The following is a 23731-nucleotide window of genomic DNA, read 5'->3' on the forward strand; positions in this document are numbered from 1 at the left end:
TTTTGGTCAGGCTGGTCTTGAACTTGGTGACCTTGTGTGATCCGTCTGCCTCAGACTCCCAAAGTGCTAGAATTACAGGTGTGAGCCACCACGCCCGGCCTTACAGATACTTTCATTGAGTGCCAACTATGTGCCTGATACTGTGCCCATTGGGCATACAGTGGTGAGTAAAACAGACAAGGTCCTTCTCTCATGGAACTGATAGCCTGCTAAGAACTTTAAGGCCAGATCTGTCTCTGGAGTTTCAGATTCGTCTTATGATTGTTTACTCATGGAACTGATAGCCTGCTAAGAACTTTAAGGCCAGATCTCTCTCTGGAGTTTCACATTCATCTTATGATTGTTTACCAGGCGTGAATATCTCCCAACGTGTCCAAAACTGAACTTATCTCCCAAATCTGGTTCTCTTTTGTTCCCTATCTTCTTGAATGATACTACCATCTACCTGGCCAGAAATCAGGTTACCATCCCTAACTCTTCCTCATTCCCATTGCTACTTTCTTTTGTTTTCTTTTTTTCTTTTTTTTTTTTTTTTGAGACGGAGTCTCGCTCTGTCGCCCAGGCTGGAGTGCAGTGGCCGGATCTCAGCTCACTGCAAGCTCCACCTCCTGGGTTTACGCCATTCTCCTGCCTCAGCCTCCCGAGTAGCTGGGACTACAGGCGCCCGCCACCTCGCCCAGCTAAGTTTTTGTATTTTTTAGTAGAGACGGGGTTTCACCGTGTCAGCCAGGATGGTCTCGATCTCCTGACCTCATGATCCGCCCGTCTCGGCCTCCCAAAGTGCTGGGATTACAGGCTTGAGCCACCGCGCCCGGCCTTTTCTTTTGTTTTCAACTTTTAAATATTGCTGCAATCTCATTACTTTCTAAATCCATTTATACTACTCTGGTACAGGCCACCAATATCTCTCACCCTGAATGCAAACTCCATAGACCTGGAAGTTTGTCATTCACCACTATATCCCAGTACCTAGCACATAGAAAGTGCCAGGGAAATTTTTCTGAATAGATGAATGGACAACTAAAACTAGTCCATAACTGATTTTTCTGCTTCCAGTATGGCCAACCTGTAAACCGCCCATCTCTCCAAAATGGAAATCTGATCAGATCATTCCACAAGCCCTTAATGGCTTTTTCTCGAATTCCTGGGCTCAAGTGGTCCTCTCACTTCAGCTTCTCAAAAGGCTGAGAATACAGATGTGAGGCACACGTGCCTAGCCAGTTGCTCTTTCTAAAGCTCTTGAAAATGACTTAAATTCCTAACATACAAGACCTTGTGATCTGGCTGCCCCAATCTTGTCAGTTTCATCTGTTTCTTTTTGAGCCATACTGAACATTTTGAGTTTGGTTTGCAAAAAGTATTCTCTCTCCAGGCCTTCCTAAAAGCTATTCCTTTGCTTTGCACTCACTTTCTCTTCTTTTCTGTTGCCTAATTTTATTTATCTTTCAGATTTCAATTCTGGAAAGCCTTAACAATCGAGTGTGGATTGGGCACATTTTGTATCCTTCCACAGCTTACAGTCCTCTTGCCTTCTTATAACACTTTCAATGCTATGTCAAAGTAACCTATTGCTTTTATTCTCCCACCAACTAAGATGCAGTAGATAATTAACAGAAATTTGTTGGTTGGATGGATGACTATGCTAAAGGTCAGATTGCTAAGACTAACCATTTCAAGTTCTCTTTGTGCATTCAAATTATTGTTCTTACTTCTGGTGCCAAGTTATGCTAAAACTTCCAAAAAGTTTTTCAATAAGTCCTTTCACTTTTGCATATACAGAAAAACTATGACTTCTCCTGGATATAATTATTTCAGACTTATTTCAGACACTTTACTTACATTGTTATACTAGTCTATAAATATTTATGCATTTAAAAAATCTAAATGTTAAGATCATTGGAATTACTTTCAGAAGTATTGTAGGAATTCAAGGCGGGTATAGTGACACACGCCTGAAGTCCCAGCTACTCAAAAGAGATTGAGCCCAGGAATTCAAGGCCAGCTGGGCAACATAGCAAGACCCCATCTCTAAAAATAATAGTGATAATATTAATAATGCCGGGTACAGTGGCTCATGCTTGTAATCCCAGCACTTTGGGAGGCCAAGACGGGCAGTACATCTGAGGTCAGGAGTTCGAGACCAGCCTGGCCAACGTGGTAAAACCCCATCTGTACTAAAAATACAAAAAATTAGCCAGGTGTGGTGATGTACACCTGTAATCCCAGCTACTGGGGAGGCTGAGGCGTGAGAATCACTTGAACCTAGGCGGTGGAGATTGCAGTGAACAAAGGTCATACCACTGCACTGCAGCCTGGGTGACACAGTGAGACTCCACCTCAAAAAAAAAAAAAATTTTCGTACAAATGAAGATTGAGTGCCAAAACTTAATTTTAACTCTTTGTTTAGTCTCTTATGTTAGACATTTCTATTTTTTTTCTTTCTTTCTTTTCTTTTTTTTTTTTTGGTAGACAAAGTCTCACGCTGTCACCCAGGCTGGATAACAGGCTGGAAGAGTCGTGATCTCAGCTCACTGTAACCTCTGGCCCTTAGGTTCAAGCGATTCTCGTGCCTCAGACTTCCAAGTAGCTGGGACTACTGGCGTGTGCCACCATGCCTGGCTAATTTTTTGTATTTTAGTATTTTGTATTTTTTGTGTTTTAGAGACAGGGTTTCACCATGTTACCCATTCTGGTATCAAATTCCTGAGCTTGGGCAGTTCGCCCACCTTGGCCTCTCAAGGTGCTAGGATTACAAATGTGAACCACCGTGCATGGCCCACGTTAGACCTTTCTAATCAGGATTCAGCAGTACCTTAGAGTAACAGATAAAATGGTTAGTAAAATAACATTTATTTCTGAAGAAAACATTTGTTCTAAAGAAAAATAAACAATTATTTTTTGGGATATTGAAATCCATATTGGTTAAAAGCCTCTGCTAGACTGTTATGGTATAGGCCAGGCGCAGTGGCTTATGCCTGTAATCTCAGCACTTTGGGAGGCCAGGGATGGCGGATCACCTGAGGTCAGGAGTTTGAGACCAGCCTGGCCAACATGGTGAAACCCTGTCTCTACTAAAAATACAAAAAATTAGCCAGGCATGGTGGTAGGCGCCTGTAATCCCAACTACTCTGGAGGCTGAGACAGGAGAATCGCTTGAACCTGGGAGGCGGAGGTTGCAGTGAGCTGAGGTTGAGCCATTGCACTCCAGCCTGGGCAGCAATATTGAAACTCCGCCCCCCCCGCCCCCCCCTCAAAAAAAGACTATTATGGTATAAATCAAATTTCTGTTTTTAATTGTGAGCTTCTCAATTTGAATTTTCTTTCAGTTACCTGTTCTAGCCTAGCCACGTCTTGTTACTGCTACCTGTCAGAAACAAATACCTTTTTTGTTTGTTTTCTATTTTTATTTTTTGCCAGGCATCAGATAATGGCAAAACAAATACCTTTTTAAAGGTTAAGCGGGTTTTTCAAAGTGTAGGATCAAACCAGACTTTTGTAAAACCAGAAGGGTAATTTTTTTTTTTTTTTTGAGACAGAATTTTACTGTGTCGCTCAGGCTGAAGTGCAGTGGCGCGATCTTGGCTCACTGTAACCTCTGCCTCCCAGATTCAAGCGATTCTCCTGCCTCAGCCTCCCGAGTAGCTGGTACTACAGTTGCGCGCCACTAAGCCCAGCTAATTTTTGTATTTTTAGTAGAGATGATGGTTCACCATGTTGGCCAGGATGGTCTCGATCTCTTGACCTCGTGATCCGCCTGCCTTGGCCTCCCAAAGTGCTGGGATTATAGGCATGAGCCATCGTGCCCAGCCCATAAGGGTAACTTTAAAAAAAAAAATGATTGCCTGGCTGGGCGCGGTGGCTCAAGCCTGTAATCCCAGCACTTTGGGAGGCCGAGACAGGCGGATCACGAGGTCAGGAGATCGAGACCATCCTGGCTAACACGGTGAAACCTGTCTCTACTAAAAATACAAAAAAACTAGCCGGGCGAGGTGGCGGGCGCCTGTAGTCCCAGCTACTCGGGAGGCTGAGGCAGGAGAATGGCATAAACCTGGGAGACAGAGCTTGCAGTGAGCTGAGATCCGGCCACTGTACTCCAGCCTGGGTGGCAGAGCGAGACTCTGTCTCAAAAAAAAAAAAAAAAAGATTGCCTATGGTTTCTGTATGAAAATAGTCCACTTGAACTTGTTTGATGTGATTCGGGACACATTTGGCAGAAATTATACACTCATTTTTGGCTTTGTTTAGTTTTAACTTTTTTTTTTTTTTTTTTTTTTGAGACAGAGTCTCGCTCTGTCGCCCAGGCTGGAGTGCAGTGGCGCGATCTCAGCTCACTGCAAGCTCCGCCTCCCGTGTTCACGCCATTCTCCTGCCTCAGCCTCCCGAGTAGCTGGGACTACAGGCGCCGCCACCACACTCGGCTAGTTTTTTGTATTTTTAGTAGAGACGGGGTTTCACCGTGTTAGCCAGGATGGTCTGGATCTCGTGACCTCGTGATCCGCCCGTCTCGGCCTCCCAAAGTGCTGGGATTACAGGCGTGAGCCACTGCGCCCGGCCTAACTTTTTTTTTTTTAGATGGAGTTTTGCTCTTGTTACCCAGGCTGGAGTACAATGGCATGATCTTGGCTTACTGCAACCTCTGCCCCCCCGGGTTCAAGTGATTCTCTTGCCTCAGCCTCCCAATTAGCTAGGATTACAGGCATGTGCCACCATGCCTGGCTAATTTTGTATTTTTAGTAGAGACAGGATTTCTCCATGTTGGTCATGCTGGTCTCGAACTCCTGACCTCAGGTGATCCTCCCGCCTTGGCCTCCTAAAGTGCCCGAGTACAGGTGTGAGCCACTGCACCTAGCCTTTTTTTTTTTTTTTTTGAAGACAGGGTCTCTCTGTCCTAGACTGGAGTACAGTGGCATGATGATGGCTCACTGCAGCCTTGACTTCCAGTCTCGTGTGATCCTTCTACCTCAGCCTCCCAAGTAGCAGGTACGACAGGCACTGTCACAAGTATTATAGGCATCAGGCCAGACACCACCATGTCCAGCTACTTTTTGTATTTTTTGTAGAGACAGAGTCTCACCATGTTGCCCAAGCTGATCTGAAACTTCTGGGCTCAAGCAGTCTGCCCACCTTGGCCTCCCAAAGTGCTGGGATTATAGGCATGAGCCACTGTGCCCGACCCTAGTTTTAACTCTTTAAAAAATACTTTTATCTTGAGTTAGGAATTCAGTCTGTAATTGGCTCAGTTTTAACCATCCTTAACCTAGCCAAGGGCCAGGAATTAAACAGACTTCTAAACAGCCAAATTAAATGTCTCAAGCATTAAAGTTTGTTACCTTGACATACTGAAGAAGCATTTAAGGGCGAAGTGCTTATTTACCCTTATTTTATTTAATTTTTTATTTTTCTTTTTGGAGACAGAGTCTTGCTCTGTTGCTCGGGCTGGAGTGCAGTGGCACAATCTCGGCTCATTGCAACTCCTGCCTCCCAGGTTCAAGTGATTCTCTTGCCTCAGGCTCCTGGGTAGCTGGAATTACAGGCACCTTCCACAATGCCTGGCTAATTTTTTTTTATTTTTAGTAGAGACAGGGTTTTGCCTTTTTTTTTTTTTTTTTTTTGAGGCGGAGTCTCGCTCTGTCGCCCAGGCTGGAGTGCAGTGGCGCGATCTCGGCTCACTGCAAGCTCCGCCTCCCGGGTTTACGCCATTCTCCTGCCTCAGCCTCCCGAGTAGCTGGGACTACAGGCGCCGCCACCACGCCCGGCTAATTTTTTGTATTTTTAGTAGAGACGGGGTTTCACTGTGTTAGCCAGGATGGTCTCGATCTCCTGACCTCGTGATCCGCCCGTCTCGGCCTCCCAAAGTGCTGGGATTACAGGCTTGAGCCACCGCGCCCGGCCGGGTTTTGCCTTTTTGCCCAGGCTAGTCTCGAACTCCTGACCTCAGGCAGGTGATCCACCTTCCTCGGCCTACCAAAGTGCTGGGATTACAGGCATGAGCCACCACACCCGGCCGGTTCTTTTTTAAGGTAACAATTTCTAGTGAATTTTTTTTTATTATTAATAGAAGAATATTTTCATAACAGAGTCAAGTGTTGAAGCAAAAACCACAGTGTCAGGATTAAAGATCTGTAAATTAAAGTCAGAAATATAAGATGTTGGCCATATACCTACAGAAGCACAAAACTGCATAACAAAGTAAAGCATCACTTGACTGATGTAGCAAACATAGCACAGGTAGAGCATTCCTCATCTGAAAATCTGAAATCTGAAATGCTTCAAAATCTGAAACTTTTTGAGTGCTGAGATGATGTCACAAGTTACTTTGAACATACTACTTTTTCACTGTTTTTTTTTTTTCCTTTTTTTTTTATTTTTGAGACAGAGTTTTGCTCTTATTGCCCAGGCTGGAGTGCAATGGCGCTATCTCGGCTCACCGCAACCTCCACCTCCTGGGTTCAAGCAGTTCTCCTGCCTCAGCCTCCCAAGTAGCTGGGATTACAGGCTTGCGCCACCATGCCTGGCTGATTTTGTATTTTTAGTGGAGAGAGGGTTTCTCCATGTTGTTCAGGCTGGGCTCAAACTCCCAATTTCAGGTGATCTGCCTACCTTGGTCTCCCAAAGTGTTGGGATTACAGGCGTGAGCCACCACACCCAGCCACTTTTTCACTGTATTAATGGTACATCATATTCTTTTTTTTTGAAATGGAGTCTCACTGTCACCCAGCCTGGAGTGCAGTGGCATGATCGCAGCTCACTGCAGCCTCTGCCTCCTGGGTTCAAGCAATTCTCCTGCCTCAGCCTCCCCAGTAGCTGGGACTACAGGCACACGCCACCACACTTGGGTAATTTTTGTATTTTTAGTGGAGACCGGGTTTCACCATTTTGGCCAGGATGGTCTTGATCTCCTGAGCTTGTGATCCGCCCGCCTTGGCTTCCCAAGTCGCTGGGATTACTGGTGTGAGCCACCGTGCCTGGCCCAAGGTAGCCAATTCTTTAAACCCATCTAGCCGGGCACAGTGGCTCATGACTGTAATCCCAGCACTTTGGAAGGCCGAGGTAGGCGGATCACCTGAGGTCAGAAGTTTGAGGCCAGCCTGGCCAACACAGAGAAACCCCGTCTCTACTAAAAATATAGAAAATTAGTCTGGCGTGGTGGTGGATGCCTGTAATCTCAGCTACTGGGGAGGCTGAGGCAGGAAAATTGGTTGAACCCTGGAGGCGGAGGTTGCAGTAAGCCGAGATCACACCACTGCACTCCAACCTGGGCAACAAGAGCAAAACTCCGTCTCAAAAAAAAAAAAAAGAAAACCCATCTACCCCCATAGGCTTGTGAGACTCTGGGTGGAAGAAGTGCTGCTAGACAGGGCCTGTGTGTTTGGAAAACAATCTCTCAGAGCGTTTGTGATTATAACTTCCTCACTCTTCCCTCTAATTCAGAAACCATTGCTTAAGAGTGGGAAAAAAAACCCATTAACTGTCTTTCTTCTGCTGTCACACCAAAAACAATCAGCTTGCTCTTTTTGTAGTTCATGAGCATGATGATTGGGTGTTCATGCAGGTGTGTGAGATATGCCACCCTTGAACCTTGTTACAACATTGGCACATTACCCATCAGACCTGAAAAAAAAAAAAAACGTAGAAGACTTATGTGACCAAATGTGTGGGGGAGGGCAGGTGCGGTGGCTCATGCCTATAATCCCAGCACTTCGGGAGGCTGAGGCAGATGGATTGCTTGAGCCCAGCCTGAGCAACATGATGAAATCCCATCTCTATAAAAAATACAAAAATTAACTGAGCATGTTGGCATGTGCCTGTAGTCCCAGCTGCTTGGAAGGCTGAGGCAGGAGGATTGCTTGAGCCCTGAAGGTCAAGGTTGCGGTGAGCTGGGATTGTGTCACCTGCACTCCAGCCCAGGCAACAGAATGAGACCCTATCTTAAAAAGCAAACAAATAAAAAATATGGGAGTGGTTTTCCCTACCAGCAAGCAATCAGTTCTGTATCAGGTACCAGCTAGGTGTCATCTACCTTAATTCTGACACTGTCTACTTGGAGATAGTGTCAGATCCCACAGTTTGAGGGCTCAGTCCCCAAGACCACCGCCAACACTTATGCCAATCTCAAGACTCAGGTTATTTTACCTGTGCTTCTGACCAACCTGCCATATATATATATGTACATATATGTGTGTGTGTGTGTGTGTGTGTGTGTGTGTAATATAGATACTATAATTTGTTTTCTTCATGAGATGAGGGTCTTGCTGTGTTGCCCAGGCTGATCTTGAATTCCTGGGTGCAAGCTGTCTTCCTGCCTCAGCCTCTGAATCACTGGGATTACAGTTATGTACCACCTTGCCCAGCTACTGTCTTTTATTTCTGATGAATCCTCTGTGTCCAGTACAGTCTCCAACTGGCTATAAACCGGGGTTCCCACAACCCCCGTCCTCAGGTTCAGTTGATTTACTGAGTGGTTCACAGAACCTGGGGAAACACTTATGTTTACTGTCACAAAGGATGTAGATGAAAAGATCCATAAAGCAAGGTATGGGGTTAGTGGTGCAGAGCTTCCATGCCCTCCCTGTGCATGTCACCCTGCAGGAACCTCCGTGTGTTCAGCTATTTGGAAGATCTCTCAACCTTGTTCTTTTGAGTTTTTATGGAGGCGTCACTACGTAGGTATGAAACCATTGGCCATTGGTGATCAACTTCACCTTCAGCCCCTTTCCCCTCAGCCCTTTTCCCCTCCCGGGAGGTTGTGTGGGATGGGCTGAAAGTCCTAACCCTCTAATTATGCTTTTGGTCTTTCCAATGACCAGCTCCCATCCTTAAGCTACTACATAGGGGCTGCCAGCCATGAATCTACTCATTAACATACAAAAAGACATCTCTCTGGAAATTCTAAGGATTTTAGGAATTATATGTTAGGAAACTGGGTCAGAGACCACATATGTATTTCACAATATGACACTTACATTCTTATATAATCTTGCATTTTATTTTTTTATCTATTGATCTGTCCATGTTGATATACATATGCATCTAATTCTTTCCTTTTAACTGCTGTGTATTCTTTTTTTTTTTTTTTTTTTTTTGAGACGGAGTCTCGCGCTGTCGCCCAGGCTGGAGTGCAGTGGCGCGATCTCGGCTCACTGCAAGCTCCGCCTCCCGGGTTCACGCCATTCTCCTGCCTCAGCCTCCTGAGTAGCTGGGACTACAGGCGCCCACCACCGCGCCCGGCTAATTTTTTGTATTTTTAGTAGAGACGGGGTTTCACTGTGGTCTCGATCTCCTGACCTTGTGATCCGCCCGCCTCGGCCTCCCAAAGTGCTGGGATTACAGGCGTGAGCCACCGCGCCCGGCCTACTGCTGTGTATTCTATCACATGACTATACCACTATCCATCTTCATTACCACATTATATATTACAGACGTTGTTGCAGTAACATTTGGTGCATGTGTAAGATCTTCTCAAAGGTATATATTTTAGAAATAGGATGCCAGGTTTTAGGATATATATTTGTAAAATTAACTGGATACGGTAACATTGCTTGTCAAAGGAGTGCAGTGATTTATATTCCTATCAGTAGTAGAAAAGACTTCTCATTTTCCTATATCTTTACCAACACTTTACTTTTCTCTCTTCTCTTCTCTTCTATTTTTTTGAGACAGAATATTGCTCTGTCACCCAGACCGGAGTGCAGTGGAGCAATCTTGGCTCACTGCAACCTCTGCCTCCTGGGTTCAAGCAATTCTGCTGCCTCAGCCTCCCAAGTAGCTGGGATTACAAGCACACGCCTCCTCCATGTCTGGCTAGTTTTTGTGTTTTTAGTAGAGTTCGGATTTTACCATGTTCTCCAGGCTGGTCTTGAACTCTTGACCTCAAGTGATCCACCCACCTCAGCCTCCCAAAGTTCTGGGATTACAGATGTGAAACCACCTTATATATATGTATACACACACACACACACACATATATATAACTATACATGTGTATACATATATATCACTATATATATATCACTATGTATGTATATAATTTTTTTTCCTTTTTTGGAGACGGAGTCTCACTCTGTCGCCCAGGCTGGGGTGCAGTGGCACGACCTTAGCTCACTGCAGCCTCCACCTCCCAGGTTCAAGTGATCCTCCTGCCTCAGCCTCCCAACTAGTTGGGACTACAGGCATGCGCCACCATGCCTGGCTAATTTTTGTATTTTTAGTAGAGAAGGGGTTTCATCGTTTCTTGACTTTTGGCTAAGATCAAGTGAGATGGAGTTTCACCATGTTAGTCAGGCTGGTCTTGAACTCCTGACCTCATGATCTGCCCCTTCAGCCTCCCGAAATGCTGGGATTACAGACATGAGCCACCGTGCCGCCACTTTTTTTTTTTTTTTTTTAAGACGAAGTCTCGCTCTGTCCTCCAGGCTGGAGTGCAGTGGTGAGATCTCGGCTGTCTGTAAGCTCTGCCTCCTGTGTTCATGCCATTCTCCTGCCTCAGCCTCCTGGTAGCTGGGAGTACAGGCACCCGCCAACCACACCCGGCAAATTTTTTTTTGTATTTTTAATAGAGACGGGGTTTCACAGTGTTAGCCAGGATGGTCTTGATCTCCTGACCTTGTGATCTGCCCGCCTCGGCCTCCCAAAGTGCTGGGATTACAGGTGTGAGCCACTGCGCCTCGCCTGGCTGCTACTTCTTATTTTTATTTGCTTTTGTCAGATCACTAGTGTGCTTGAGCATGTTTTACATTTACTGGTGATTCTACTTTTCTGCGAATTGCCTATTCAGTTTTATTCACTGATAACTGGCAACAAACTATGTCTGGAAGTATATAGCTATATATTTTTAATGGTTTTATAGTATTCCATTATAGGATCATCACTTAGGTGAAAAGGATCATTATTCGGGGATCTGGAGTTTAAAAGAGACTTAAGAGATATATTATCCAAATGTAATGTATGAACCTTGTTTGGATCATGAGTGTAAAAACATTTATGAGACAACCTGGAAAACTGGATATTCCTTATTATATCATTAGGGGTTGGGAAATGATGCTATTTCAATCCATTTATTCCTTCAACATTTATCAGCTAAATTTTCTTGTAAAGGAAACTTCCCCTCATCAACTGTTTGGTTACCCTAAGGTATAGTTTGTATATAAGAAAGACAAAAAGTGCTGGATTCGTCAATTCATACTTTAATAATTTCCAAGTGTTCTTTCTTGTTTTGCTTCTCTCCTCACTACTTTTAAAAATAGCATACTATTCTGGTTTCATGGGAGCAATGACTTTTCTGTGGTCCCTGAGTGTATTAATTATAGTTTTCATTTGTTTCCTGTTTTGTCTGTTTCTTCAGAGTCCCATTTTCATTTCTTATAGTTTTGGTTTCTCTCTTTCAGGCTAGAACTTAAAGTGCCTTATAATTCTTAATTATCTCTTCATGTTTTAAAAGTGAGGCACTAAAAAAGGAGGGTTGGAAGCTTTGTGTGCCTGGATACAGTTTACTGCCTCTTGGGAACCCAGATTTCAGTATCCCATGGTCCTTTCGTAGAGACATTTGAGTTTTTCCAGAGAAGGATAATCTCTTTGAGGGGTGGCTGGTGGAGTGGTAGGTAAGCCTAGTTATCTACATTGTTGCAACCTGGGTGAAGGCAGGAAGGAGGCCCTATTACTGTTTTTAGTATGTAGACTTCAGACTTTCATGTAATTTCACTTGTCATTTGGCACCTGCCTGGCTGTGCCTAGAATGTTCCTAGTCTAAAATCTCTGGTTCAGTTTATTCAGAAGACAAACCTCTTATTTCCTATGTAGTTGAGCAAGGAAGGCCGCCTGGCCACTCTGCTATGGGACTGTTTACTTACTAGGAATATTACTAACTAGTGATTTTAGACTTCCACTGAACTCTCCTGTTTTCATTCCCATCATCACATACCACACCAGTTTTCTATTACATATTTTCCATAGTATGAATCTATTATAATTTTCTTATCTACTGTCTGTTGATAGACATTTAAGTTATCTTCCAGTTTTGAACTGTTACATATAGCCCTTCAGTGAATGTCTTTGTACATGCCCCTTTCTGCATATTTGCTTTTTAATGGCAGGAAAAACTTTTCATATTAAACACTACTGATACTTTTATTCCAGTTTGTTTTAAACTTTTTTTAAAATTTATTTTTATTTTTTGTTTTTTAAAAAGAAAAGGGGTTTTGCTGTTTTGCCCAGGCTGCTCTCAACTTCCTGAGCTCAAGCAGTCTGCCCACCTCAGCCTCCCAAAGTGCTGGGATTACAGGCATGAGCCGCTTTGCCTGGCCAACTTTTTTTTTTTTTTTTTTTTACAGAAATATCCAAACATTGAAGATTAGAGAGAATAGTAGAATATATATGAACTCCCATATACCCATCATTCAACTTCAACAGTTACCAACAATATGCCAGTATTTTTTCTTTAGAAAAAAAAAAAAAATTAAGAGACATTTGCTCGCTCTGTAGCCCAGGCTGTCATGCAGTGGTGTGATCATAGCTCACTGCAGCTTAGAACTCCTGGGCTAAAGCAGTCCTCCCAGTTTAGCTTCCTGAGTAGCTAGAACTACAGGTGTCTGCCACCATGTCCAGCTAAATTTTTCTTTTTCTTTTTTGTGGAGACGAGGGTCTCTCTGTGTTCCTCAGGCTGTTCTCAAACTCTTGGCCTCAAGTGATCTTCCCACCTTGGCCTCCCATAGCACTGAGATTACAGGCATGAGCCACTGTGCCTGGCCAAGCCAATGTTTTTTTCACCTGTGCTTCCCTACCTCCCTTCAGCATTTTCACCATAATATTAAGGCAGACAAGACTATATCATTGTATCCTTAGGAGATAGGGCTGTTTAACAAATACAGAAACCACAACATCAGTATCACATCTAAAATTTATAAACAATTGCTCTTTAATAAATTTAATACTTGGCCAGGCGCGGTGGCTCAAGCCTGTAATCCCAGCACTTTGGGAGGCCGAGACGGGCGGATCACGAGGTCGGGAGATCGAGACCATCCTGGCTAACACGGTGAAACCCCGTCTCTACTAAAAAAATACAAAAAACTAGCCGGGCGAGGTGGCGGGCGCCTGTAGTCCCAGCTACTCGGGAGGCTGAGGCAGGAGAATGGCGTGAACCCGGAAGGCGGAGCTTGCAGTGAGCTGAGATCCGGCCACTGCACTCCAGCCTGGGCGACAGAGCGAGACTCCGTCTCAAAAAAAAAAAAAAAATAAATAAATTTAATACTTAATAAGTGTTCACATTTCCCTAATTGTCTCACAAATGTAGTTTTGTAGTTGGTTGTTTTCAATCAGTATCTAAACAAGAGAGTCTACACATTTATACTGGATTCAATATGTCTCAAGTTTCTCTTTATATATAGTGGTTCTTTTTTTCTTTTTTCCCCACTTGACGTTTATTGTAGAAGAAACCAAATTATTTGTGTTAAAATTTTTTCACATTTTGGACTTGGGAGGATTGCATCCCTTGAGTGTTATTTAATATGGTCTTCAATCCTGTCTTATTTCTTAAAAGAAATTACATTTAAAAACAATTACATTTAACTAATTGTTTAATATAATATCTTGATGGACACTTAATAAGTCAGCCTTTTATTTGCTATTATTTTTTAGACAAGTTCTGTAGTCAAAGTATTTAAATGGGTATTCGTTTTCTTTTCTTTTTTCTTCTGCATCTTTATTCCAACAAGCAACAACCTCTAGGGAATTTTTTTTTTTTTAACTTTGGGAGCTTGTCTTTTCAAAGTATTCATTTGTTTTTCCCCAGAACAGTGGGGCGAAACAGTCCCTATAAGCCATCTGGACTTGAAAGCATTTTGCTTCATCACAAAGCTTACTCTTTTTAGATCCTGACATAAGTCTGTATTGTCCACTGATTTTTTTTTTTAAACAATGTCTAGTTGCTCCCAGGAGAGTTGTCTGAAGTCACTTCAGTGTTGTTGCTGGCCTGTTAGTTATTGAAAGGGGAGAGGGGTATTTAGTGAAGATGTGTTATTATACATGCTGAAAAAGCTCATTCACAGGCCCTTAATGCCCCTAGCCTTTAAAAAGAAAAGTATTTATGTGTGTGAGAAAAACAGAGAAAAGGGGAAGAGTATGTGTATTTTATACCAACATACCTGAGTGATCTGACAAATTCTTGTGCTGAGAAGGCTCGCTGGAATTTCCAGGAGTAATATGGTTTTATAATTTGCAAAAAAAAAAAAAACAAAACAAAACCCAAAAAACAAACAAATAAAAAAAACCCTGCCCCTCTCCTGCCACGATTTTGCTCTTGGCCTAACTCTATCATGATTATTCTAAGGTTTGCCAAGTGTAGCAGAGGGTGACCAACTTTATAAAGTCATGCCGCTGGCAATCAATTAAGTCACATTAAATCAGTAATGAGTATCCTAGACTTTTTATGAGCATTCATTTCCTTTTTTTTTTTTTTGGATACCAAGTCTTGATCTGTCGCCCAGGCTCGAGTGCAGTGGCTCATTCTCAGCTCACTGCAATCTCTGCCTCCTGGGCTTGGTGATCCCTTTCCACCGCAGCCTCTGAGTAGCTGGGACTACAGGTGCACACCACTACACCAGGCTAATATTCATGTTTTTCGTGGAGACAAGGTTTCATTATGTTGCCCCAGCTGGCGTCGAACTCCTGAGCTTGAGTGATCAGCCCTCCTTGGCCTCCCAAAGTGCTGGGATTATACAAGCTTGAGGCACCATGCCTGGCCTGTGCTTTTTCTTGTTCACGTATATAATTTCAGTGTGGTTACATCATATACAGACTTGAACTATGTGATTGTTAAAAGTTTCGTTTCCTATTCAGAGTTTGAAATGTTACCTTTTCATTTCAGAAAGTCTTCAGAAATCCTGTTATATGCAAACCTGACTGAGCTGTAAACCAATGTTGTGCTGTTATCCTATGTTGGTATTACCTAGGCAGTAACAGAAATATCAGTTGTCTCTTATCAGCCTTAACCTCAAATTAGGTGACTGTTGAATTATGCAAGATCTTTTGCAAATCCATCTTTTTTATAAAATGCAATTACCCATGTTTAAGACCTTTCATCTTCTGTTAAATTTCAATCAGTAGAACACAGGGCTCTCTTGTAACCTGTTACATTTCCCAGTACCATGGAATATTTAAAACAGGAGGGGCTCAAGTTGTGTTTTGAAAAGATGGATGGATGAATGTAATCTTTTTTTTTTTTTTTTGAGATGGAGTCTTGCTCTGTTGCCCAGGCTGGAGTGCAGTGGTGTGATCTCGGCTCACTGCAAGTTCCATTGACCAGGTTCACACCATTCTCCTGCCTCAGCCTCCCAAGTAGCTGGGACTACAGGCTCCCACCACCACGTCCGGCTAATTTTTTTGTATTTTTAGTAGAAACAGGGTTTCACCGTGTTAGCCAGGATGGTCCTGACCTCCTGACCTCATGATCCGCCCTCGGCCTCCCAAAGTGCTGAGATTACAGGCATGAGCCACCGCACCTGGCCCCGACTTCTCTTTTTTAAAGTAGATTTAGTCACTTCTTCCTCTCTGCTTTCATTATAGCACTTAGCATGTTACATTGTCAATGTTTATGGTACGTCTTTGATGGCTCTCATACAGTTTGAGTACTCCTATTGGATGGGTGGGCAAAGAGTTTTAGTTTTATATTTAACATGTTATTTTATCTAAGAATAAATCTTATGAATGACATGACCTAGTTTATAGTAAATGTCGTCATACTGCCTAACTGCCTAACATATGGAGAATAGGCATTGTGAATAGGTGTGTGGCTTAACTATTACAACAACTTTTTCCTAGTCTCTTAACTATGACAATTTTTTCTTTGACTACAAAGTGACGGACTGGGATGTTTCCTATTTTTATGTTATCTCAGTTAGTTTGTGTGTTAAGTGGAAATTCTAGAAGTAGAAAGCAGATATGTTTCTTTGAAGTAAATCAAGAAAGCTTTAAAAAGAGGATCAGGGCCGGGCATGGTTGCTCATGCCTATAATCCCAGCATTTTGGGAGGCTGAGGCAGGAGGATCGCTTGAGCTCAGGAGTTCGAGACCAGGCTGGGCAACATGGTGAGACTTTGTCTCTACTAAAAATAAGAGATAAAAAAAATTTAGCTGGGTATAGTGGCACGTGCCTGTAGTCCCAGCTACTCAGAAGGCTGAGGTGGGAGGATCACTTGAGCCCAGGAACTTGAGGCTGCAGTGAGCCATGATTGCACCACTTCACTTCCAGCCTGGATGACAGAACAACACTTCATCTCTAAAAAATAAATAAATAAAAATTAAAAATTAAATTAATAAAGAAGGTCAGCAATGCTTGTACTATACAAATCGAGTAATGAGGTTCAGCAGAACTCACGTGCTACCAGCCCAACTAAGATCTCTGAATGTAGAAGGGAAGCAGAAAGCCCTATTGGAGAACTTTCTTTTTAGTGTAACCCATGCCACTTATTGCCTAAGTGTTTTATTGATAGTATGAAAAGGTTAGGTATAGAGAGAAAGAAACTATTCTCATTACTTCCCTTATGCTATACTTCCAACCCTCATCCAGGAAAAAAGAGGACTCTTATTAGGACCATGAATCCAAACCTTTTTCTGCCAAGAGCTGTGTTTTGGCATCTGTTTGAATTTCATGACACCGTCTCTGTTTCTATTCCAGTTTTCTCATTCTTAAATTCTTATATCAATATTTCCCACTTTCACATGGTTGCTAATTGCTATATAGAGCTACGCCATTTCTGAAGTATTTTTGTAATTATGAGTGTTCCGCTTTCTGAGCTATTCCACCTTACAGCAACTTTTGTTCATGAGGTTACCTATATTGTCAGTGATATTTCTCAAAACAATGGCCCAAAACTAGACTATTTGATGGATATTTTTCTTAGATAGCAATTTAGAAACTTCTAGTGACTTGTTACTTTTTCTTGATTCTTGATTATTCTTTTTTTTTTTTTTTAATTCTTTTTTTTTTTGAGACGGAGTCTCGCTCTGTCACCCAGGCTGGACTGCAGTGGCCGGATCTCGGCTCACAGCAAGCTCCGCCTCCCGGGTTCACGCCATTCTCCTGCCTCAGCCTCCCGAGTAGCTGGGACTACAGGCGCCCGCCACCTCGCCCGGCTAGTTTTTTGTATTTTTTAGTAGAGACGGGGTTTCACCGTGTTAGCCAGGATGGTCTCGATCTCCTGACCTCGTGATCTGCCTGTCTCGGCCTCCCAAAGTGCTGGGATTACAGGCTTGAGCCACGGCGCCCGGCCATTCTTGATTATTCTTTGAAAGTTAACATTACATTTATCCTACTAGGCTTTCAATGCCCTGTGTAAGCTCTTAAGGATGTCTTATCAGAACTGAGGAATATTTATTTTAGATGCATATTAATTATTAGCATTTTACTTTTTATTTTATTATTTTATTTATTTATTTTTTGAGATGGAGTCTCACTGTCACCCAGGCAGGAGTGCAATGGCTCCATCTTGGCTCACTGCAACCTCTGCCACCCAGGTTCAAGCGATTCTCCTGCGTCAGCCTCCCGAGTAGCTGGGGTTACACACACCTGCCACCATGCCCAGCTAATTTTTGTATTTTTAGTAGAGACTGAGTTTCATCTTGGCCAGGCTGGTCTTGAACTCCTGACCACCCACCTTGGCCTCCCAAAGTGCTGGGATTACAGGCGTGAGCCACCGTGCTGGCCATTTTAGTTTATTTTATTTTTGGAGACAGAGTCTTGCTCCATCGCCCAGGCTGAAGTGAAGTGGTGGGATGTCGGCTCATTGCAGCCTCCACCTCCTGGGTTCAAGATATTCTTGTGCCTCAGCCTCCTGAGTAGCTAGGACTACAGGCACATGCCACCACGCCTAGCTAATTTTTTTTTTTAATCATGTTTTTAGTAGAGATGGGGTTTCACCATGTTGCTCAGGCTGGTCTCAAACTCCTAAGCTCAGGGAATCTGTCCACTTCAGCGTCCCAAAGTGCTAGGAGTACACGGATGAGCCACTGCACATGGCTGTGATTAGCATTTTAAATGAGGATGGCAACTGTATGTTTCCAAACCAAGACTCAATACACATTTAAAATTGGGATTTTCAGCCGGGTGTGGTGGCTCACACCTGTAATCCCAGCACTTTGGGAGGCCGAGGCAAGCAGATCACCTGAGGTCAGGAGTTTGAGACCAGCCCGGCCAATATGGTGAAACCCTGTCTCTACCAAAAATACAAAAATTAGCTGAGTGTGGTGGCACATGCCTGTAGTTACAGCTACTCCAGAGCCTGAAGCACGAGAACTGCTTGAACCCAAGGGGTGGAGGTTGCAGTGAGCTGAGATTGCACCACTGCACTCCATCCTGGGCAACAGAGTGAGACTCTCTGTCTCAAAAATAATAATAATAATAAAAAAATAAAATAAAATTGGGATTTTGAAGACAATAAAATTATTTCTACAAAATCAACATCAACAATATTTATAAATGGGGAAGAATCCTGCTTGATTTCTTTTAGAATTTGAAGATGCACTGATGAATGTATATAGCTTTGAGTTTTAAATATTTATCTTTGTGGGTATAAGATCTGTTTTCACAATATACTCAGAAGAGTTTATGATTCCAAGAAGTTTAAGATCTGCTTGGAACAAGAAAGGAGAAAATGTACATACATTTGTGAAAGACAGCATTCCATTTTGTAATCTCTAAGTTTATCTGTTTTAATTTGTTTGAAGGAAAGGACTCAAAGTGTGTATTTGCTTTGGAATATTTTTTTTATTGCTCGTACTTTCCTATGTAAGGAAACTAAAGAAATGAGATTTCTCTTTGGAGATAATAGCCTTGCCAATCCAAGACCTATCACATCACTTAAAAAAAATCTCTTTTCTCTCTGCCATATTTATTTAAAGTGATATAGATAAAAAGCCTCAGTAATCATAATAAAACGTGAAAAATTCTGAAGCTTGAATCATCTAGGTAGGTCTTTTTGGAATTGTCATATTCTGTGGTATCCATCTTCTGAAGCTGAACTTGGTCGCTAAGCAACAAAGCAGATGTGAAATTGTGTGTCCCTTATGAGGTGTCTCCTATTAGGCAGAAAGAAGTTGTAAATAAGCAAAATAGTGGTAAAATTGTTTGGTAGCAGTTTAGTAGCACAGCGTCTTCATAATGCTGTATGCTTTTTAAAATAGCATTTTATCCATAGCACAAAAAATGCCTAAGATAAGAATTTCTGGGCTGGGTGCGGTGGCTCATGCCTGTAATCCCAGCTCGGCCTCTCAAAGTGCTAGAATCACCTGAGGTCAAGGGTTCGAGACCAGCCTCACCAACTTGGTGAAACCACACCTCTACTAAAAATACCAAAATTAGCCAGGCATGGTGGCTTATGCCTGTAATCCCAGCTTCCTGGGAGGCTGAGGCACGAGAATTGCTTGAACCTGGGAGGTGGAGGCTGCAGTGAGCCGAGATCATGCCACTGTACTCCAGCCTGGACAACAGAGCCAGACTGCATCCCAAAAAAACCCAAACAAACAAAAAAGCAAAATAGTGGTAAAATTTTTTGTTAGCAGTTTAATAGCACAGCATCTGAAGTGTTTCTTGGTAAACATAATGCTGTATGTTCTTTAAAACAGCATTTTATCCATAGCACAAGAGGTGCCTAATATAAGAATTTCTGGACTGGGTACAGTGACTCATGCCTGTAATCCCAGCACTTTGGGAGGCCAAGACAGGCAGATCACTTGATGTCAGGAGTTCGAGACCATCCTGGTCAACATGGTGAAACCCTGTCTCTACCAAAAATACAAAAAAACAATTAGCCAGGCATGGTAGCCCATGTCTGTGATCCCAGCCACTCAGAGGCTGAGGCAGGAGTATTGCTTAAAGCCAGGAGATGAAGGTTGCAGTTAGCTGAGATGGCATCACTGCACTCCAACCTGGGTGACAGAGCAAGACTCCATCTAAAAAAAAAAAATTGTTTCTTTTTGGTTACTTTCCCAGATATAGTAGTTAAGTTAGCCAAGGGAGCATCATTTTCAAAGCAGGCCAAAAAATAATAATTACGTTTTCCTATTAATTGTTAGTCTTTGCTTATATATCCAGGTAAAATGTTGAAATAACTTACTCAGACTTCATAGTTTCTGCTTTTCTGTTTAATGTAACCTTATATCATCTGCTTGCATTCAGTTGTAGCCAGTGAACACTTGGAAGGCAGGGCTAGTTGGATACTCATAGTCATGTTCCCTGTGCCTGGTACATAGTAAGTAGTCAGTAGATGTTTCTTGATGAATGAATGAATGATTTATTAGTTTGCCTCTTTTCCTATATTTACTGTAACCTTTACTTTTCTTATATTTGGTCATCTTGAATATTCTGAAAAATAAACAATAACTTGATTTCCCCAGAAGTCCCACAAATATGAAATGTTTTCATAGAAACGTATAGCTTAGAGGTGCTAAACTTGGGGTTTGTGGAAGGAACTACAGTGTCTCTAAGCCCCCTGAGAAAAATAGGTGGCATTTGACATGGGTGGGGGCATTTTTTCTAGGGAAATATGGTACATAGATGGATCAAATTTCCAAATTGGTCTTTGGACCCCCTAATGATTAAGAACCAATGTTACAGAGTTTGTGGGTTCCAAGCTTCAAAGATCAGGAAAGTTAAACATGGTGGCTCACACGTGTAGTCCCAGCTACTCTGGAGGCTAAGGCAGGAGGGTTGCTTAAGCCCAGGAGTCTGAGGCCAGCAGTTCAGCAGTTGTAGACCAGCCTGGCAACATAGTGAGACCTACATCTTAAAAAAAAAAAAAAAAGAGGCTGGGTGTGGTGGCTCATGCTTGTAATCCCAGCACTTTGGGAGGCCGAGGTGGGTGGATCACTGAGGTCAGGAGTTTGAGACTGGTGCCTGGCCAACATGGTGAAACCCCGTCTCTACTAAAAATATACAAAAATTAACTGGGTGCGGTTGTGGGCTCTTGTAGTCCCAGCTGTGCGGGAAGCTGAGGCAGGAGAATCACTTGAACCCGGGAGGCAGAGATTACAGTGAGCTGAGATGGTACCAGTGCACTCTGGCCTGGGGGACACAGTGAAACTCAGTCTCAAAAAAAAGAAAACCAACTCAAGCTTATGTAAAAAAGGAATTTATTGGATTTTGTAACTGAAAAAAAACAAAAAACACTGGGAAAATTCTGGCTCCAGGAATCCTGGGTACAAATAGTATCTTGAATTAAAGTTTTTCTCCCCCTTGCTCTTTTTCTCTATATTGGCTTTAGTCTCAGGCCTGCTCTTCTCTATGCTGGAAAAAGATGTCAGTCTGCAGCCTAGGCCTGCTAGGTTTTTAGAGAGGACTCTGATCAGTCTGGTTCAAGTCCTGTGCCCACCTCTAGGGAGATGGAGTCATCACCAATCAAATTACATGGACTGAATATAATTAGTATGAAACTGGAGAGAGAAAGTTCCCCAAAGGAACGTAATGTGTGTAGACGAAAAAACAAAACAAAACAAAACAACAACAACCCAGTGTCCTCTGCAGTGATTGAAAAGTTTGAGGACAGTCAAAATAGGTAATAGACTGACAATTTCACATTAAAACTAGGATATATTGTAGTGATACCGAAGTTTTTGGTGAATTATAAATTTTTCTATAAGTGTTTCAGTTTTTTTAACTTGGAAAAATTTCTTCATTTACTCATTTGTTTAACAAATATTTGAGAACCCGCTATCATCATTCTTTGCACTGGGTATACAGCAGTGAACAAAACAAAAATTCCTGACTTCATGGAACCCACGTTCTAGTGAGGACAGACAAGTAATAAGTAACATCAATTACTAAAATAGCATGTCGGATGAGTTTAAGTACTCTAAAGAAAATAAACAGGGAGGAGAGATAGGGAGTAGGTATCACAGTCTTTTTTTTTTTTTTCGAGACAGAGTCTCGCTCTGTTGCCCAGGCTAGAACGCAATGCAGTGGCACGATCTAGGCTCACTGCAACCTCCACCTCCTGGATTCAAGCAATTCTCCTGTCTCAGCCTCCTGAGTAGCTGGAATTACAGGCGTGTACCACCATGCCTGGCTAATTTTTGTATTTTTAGTAGAAATGGGGTTTCAGTGTTGGTCAGGCTGGTCTCAAACTCCTGACCTTAAGTGATCCACCTGCCTTGGCCTCGCAAAGTGCTAGGATTACAGGCATGAGCCACTGTGCCTGGCCTGGTATCGCAGTTTTAAATAGGATGGCCAAGGAAGACTTCACCAAGAAGGTGACATTTGAACAAAGATGTGAAGGAAGTAAGTAGAGAGCAAGCCGTTTGGATATCTGGAAGAAGAAAATTCTAGGTAGTGGGAAGCAAGTGCTAAGGCTTGAAGTGTTGGAGGAACTGCATGGAGACTGGAATCAGAATGGGAAGGAGAGGAGGGTAGGAAGAGAAATAGGAGATGATGTCAAAGAAGTAAGAGAATGGTGGAAGCATATTGTGTAGATCCTTAGAGGCTATGGTAAAGAATGTAAACCACTAGAGCGTTTTGAGCAGCGGAGTAAATTGTTTTTACTTTTTTTTTTTTTTTTTTTGAGACAGAGTTTTGCTCTTTTTGCCCAGGCTGGAGTGCAATGGCATGATCTCGGCTCACCGCAACCTCTGCCTCCCGAGTTCAAGCAATTCTCCTGCCTCAGCCTGCCAAGTAGCTGGGATTACAGGCATGCACCACCAGGCCCGGCTAATTTTGTATTTTTAGTAGAGATGGGGTTTCTCCATGTTGGTCAGGCCGGTCTCGAACTCCTGACCTAGGTGATCAGCCTGCCTCGGCCTCCCAGAGTGCTGAGATTATAAGCGTGAGCCACCGCTCCTGGCCTACTTTCTTTCCTTTTTTTTTTTTTTTGAGAGGGGGTCTTGTTCTGTCGCCCAGGCTGAAGTGCAGTGGCGCGATCTCAGCTTACTGTAACCTCTGTCTTCTGGGTTCGAGCGATTCTCCTGCCTCAGCCTCCCCAGTAACTGGGATTACAGGAGTCTGCCACCACGCCCAGCTAATGTTTATTATTTTATTTATTTTTATTGAGACGGAGTCTCGCTCTGTCACCCAGGCTGGAGTGCAGTGGCGCGATCTAGGCTCACTGCAAGCTCCACCTCCGGGGTTCCTGCCATTCTCCTGCCTCAGCCTCCTGAGTAGCTGGGACTGGGCACCTGCCACCACGCCTGGCTAATGTTTTTGTATTTTTAGTAGAGACGGGGATTTCACCATGTTAGCCAGGATGGTCTCGATCTCCTGACCTCTTGATCTGCCCACCTTGGCCTCCCAGAGTGCTGGGATTACAGGCGTGAGCCACCACGCCCGGCCTCACCTATCTAATTTTTCTATTTTTTAGTAGAGACCGAATTTCACCATGTTGGCCAGGCTGGCTGACTTTCTTTTTAAAGAATCCTCCTAGATCCTCTAGAATATATTGTAGAGGGTAGGGTGGAAGTAAGGAGACCAATTAGGAGACTTTCACTGTTGCAGTAATCCAGGTATTAGATGATGGTGGCACACACCAGGATGGTGGTGGAAATGATGAAAAGCGGTCAGATCTGTAGGTAGATTTGCTGATGGATTGGATATGTGAGGTACTAGAGAAACAGAAGAGTCAAAGCTGACTCCAGTGTTTTGGTCCTGAGCAACTGACCACAATAATTTAATGAGCTAGAGAAGACCAGGAGAGGAGCAAGTTTTCATATGCTCAATTTAAGATACTTTTTTTTTTTTTTTGAGATAGAGTCTTGCTCTG

At 43.0% G+C, this 23731-nt stretch overlaps 1 protein-coding gene and 1 non-coding gene across 17 annotated transcripts in view; both read left to right on the forward strand.

Annotated features, from left to right (window-relative positions):
• Positions 1 to 23731, forward strand: part of SPAG9 (sperm associated antigen 9) — a 159759-nt gene that overhangs the window by 14269 nt on the left and 121759 nt on the right. The window lies entirely within an intron of this gene.
• Positions 7509 to 7612, forward strand: LOC116271157. The gene has a single exon (XR_004179594.1). It is a non-coding gene; the product is annotated as a small nucleolar RNA U13 (small nucleolar RNA).

The sequence above is a fragment of the Papio anubis genome, chromosome 17 (assembly GCF_008728515.1).
Source record: "Papio anubis isolate 15944 chromosome 17, Panubis1.0, whole genome shotgun sequence".
In the NCBI taxonomy this organism is placed as follows: Eukaryota; Metazoa; Chordata; class Mammalia; order Primates; family Cercopithecidae; genus Papio; species Papio anubis.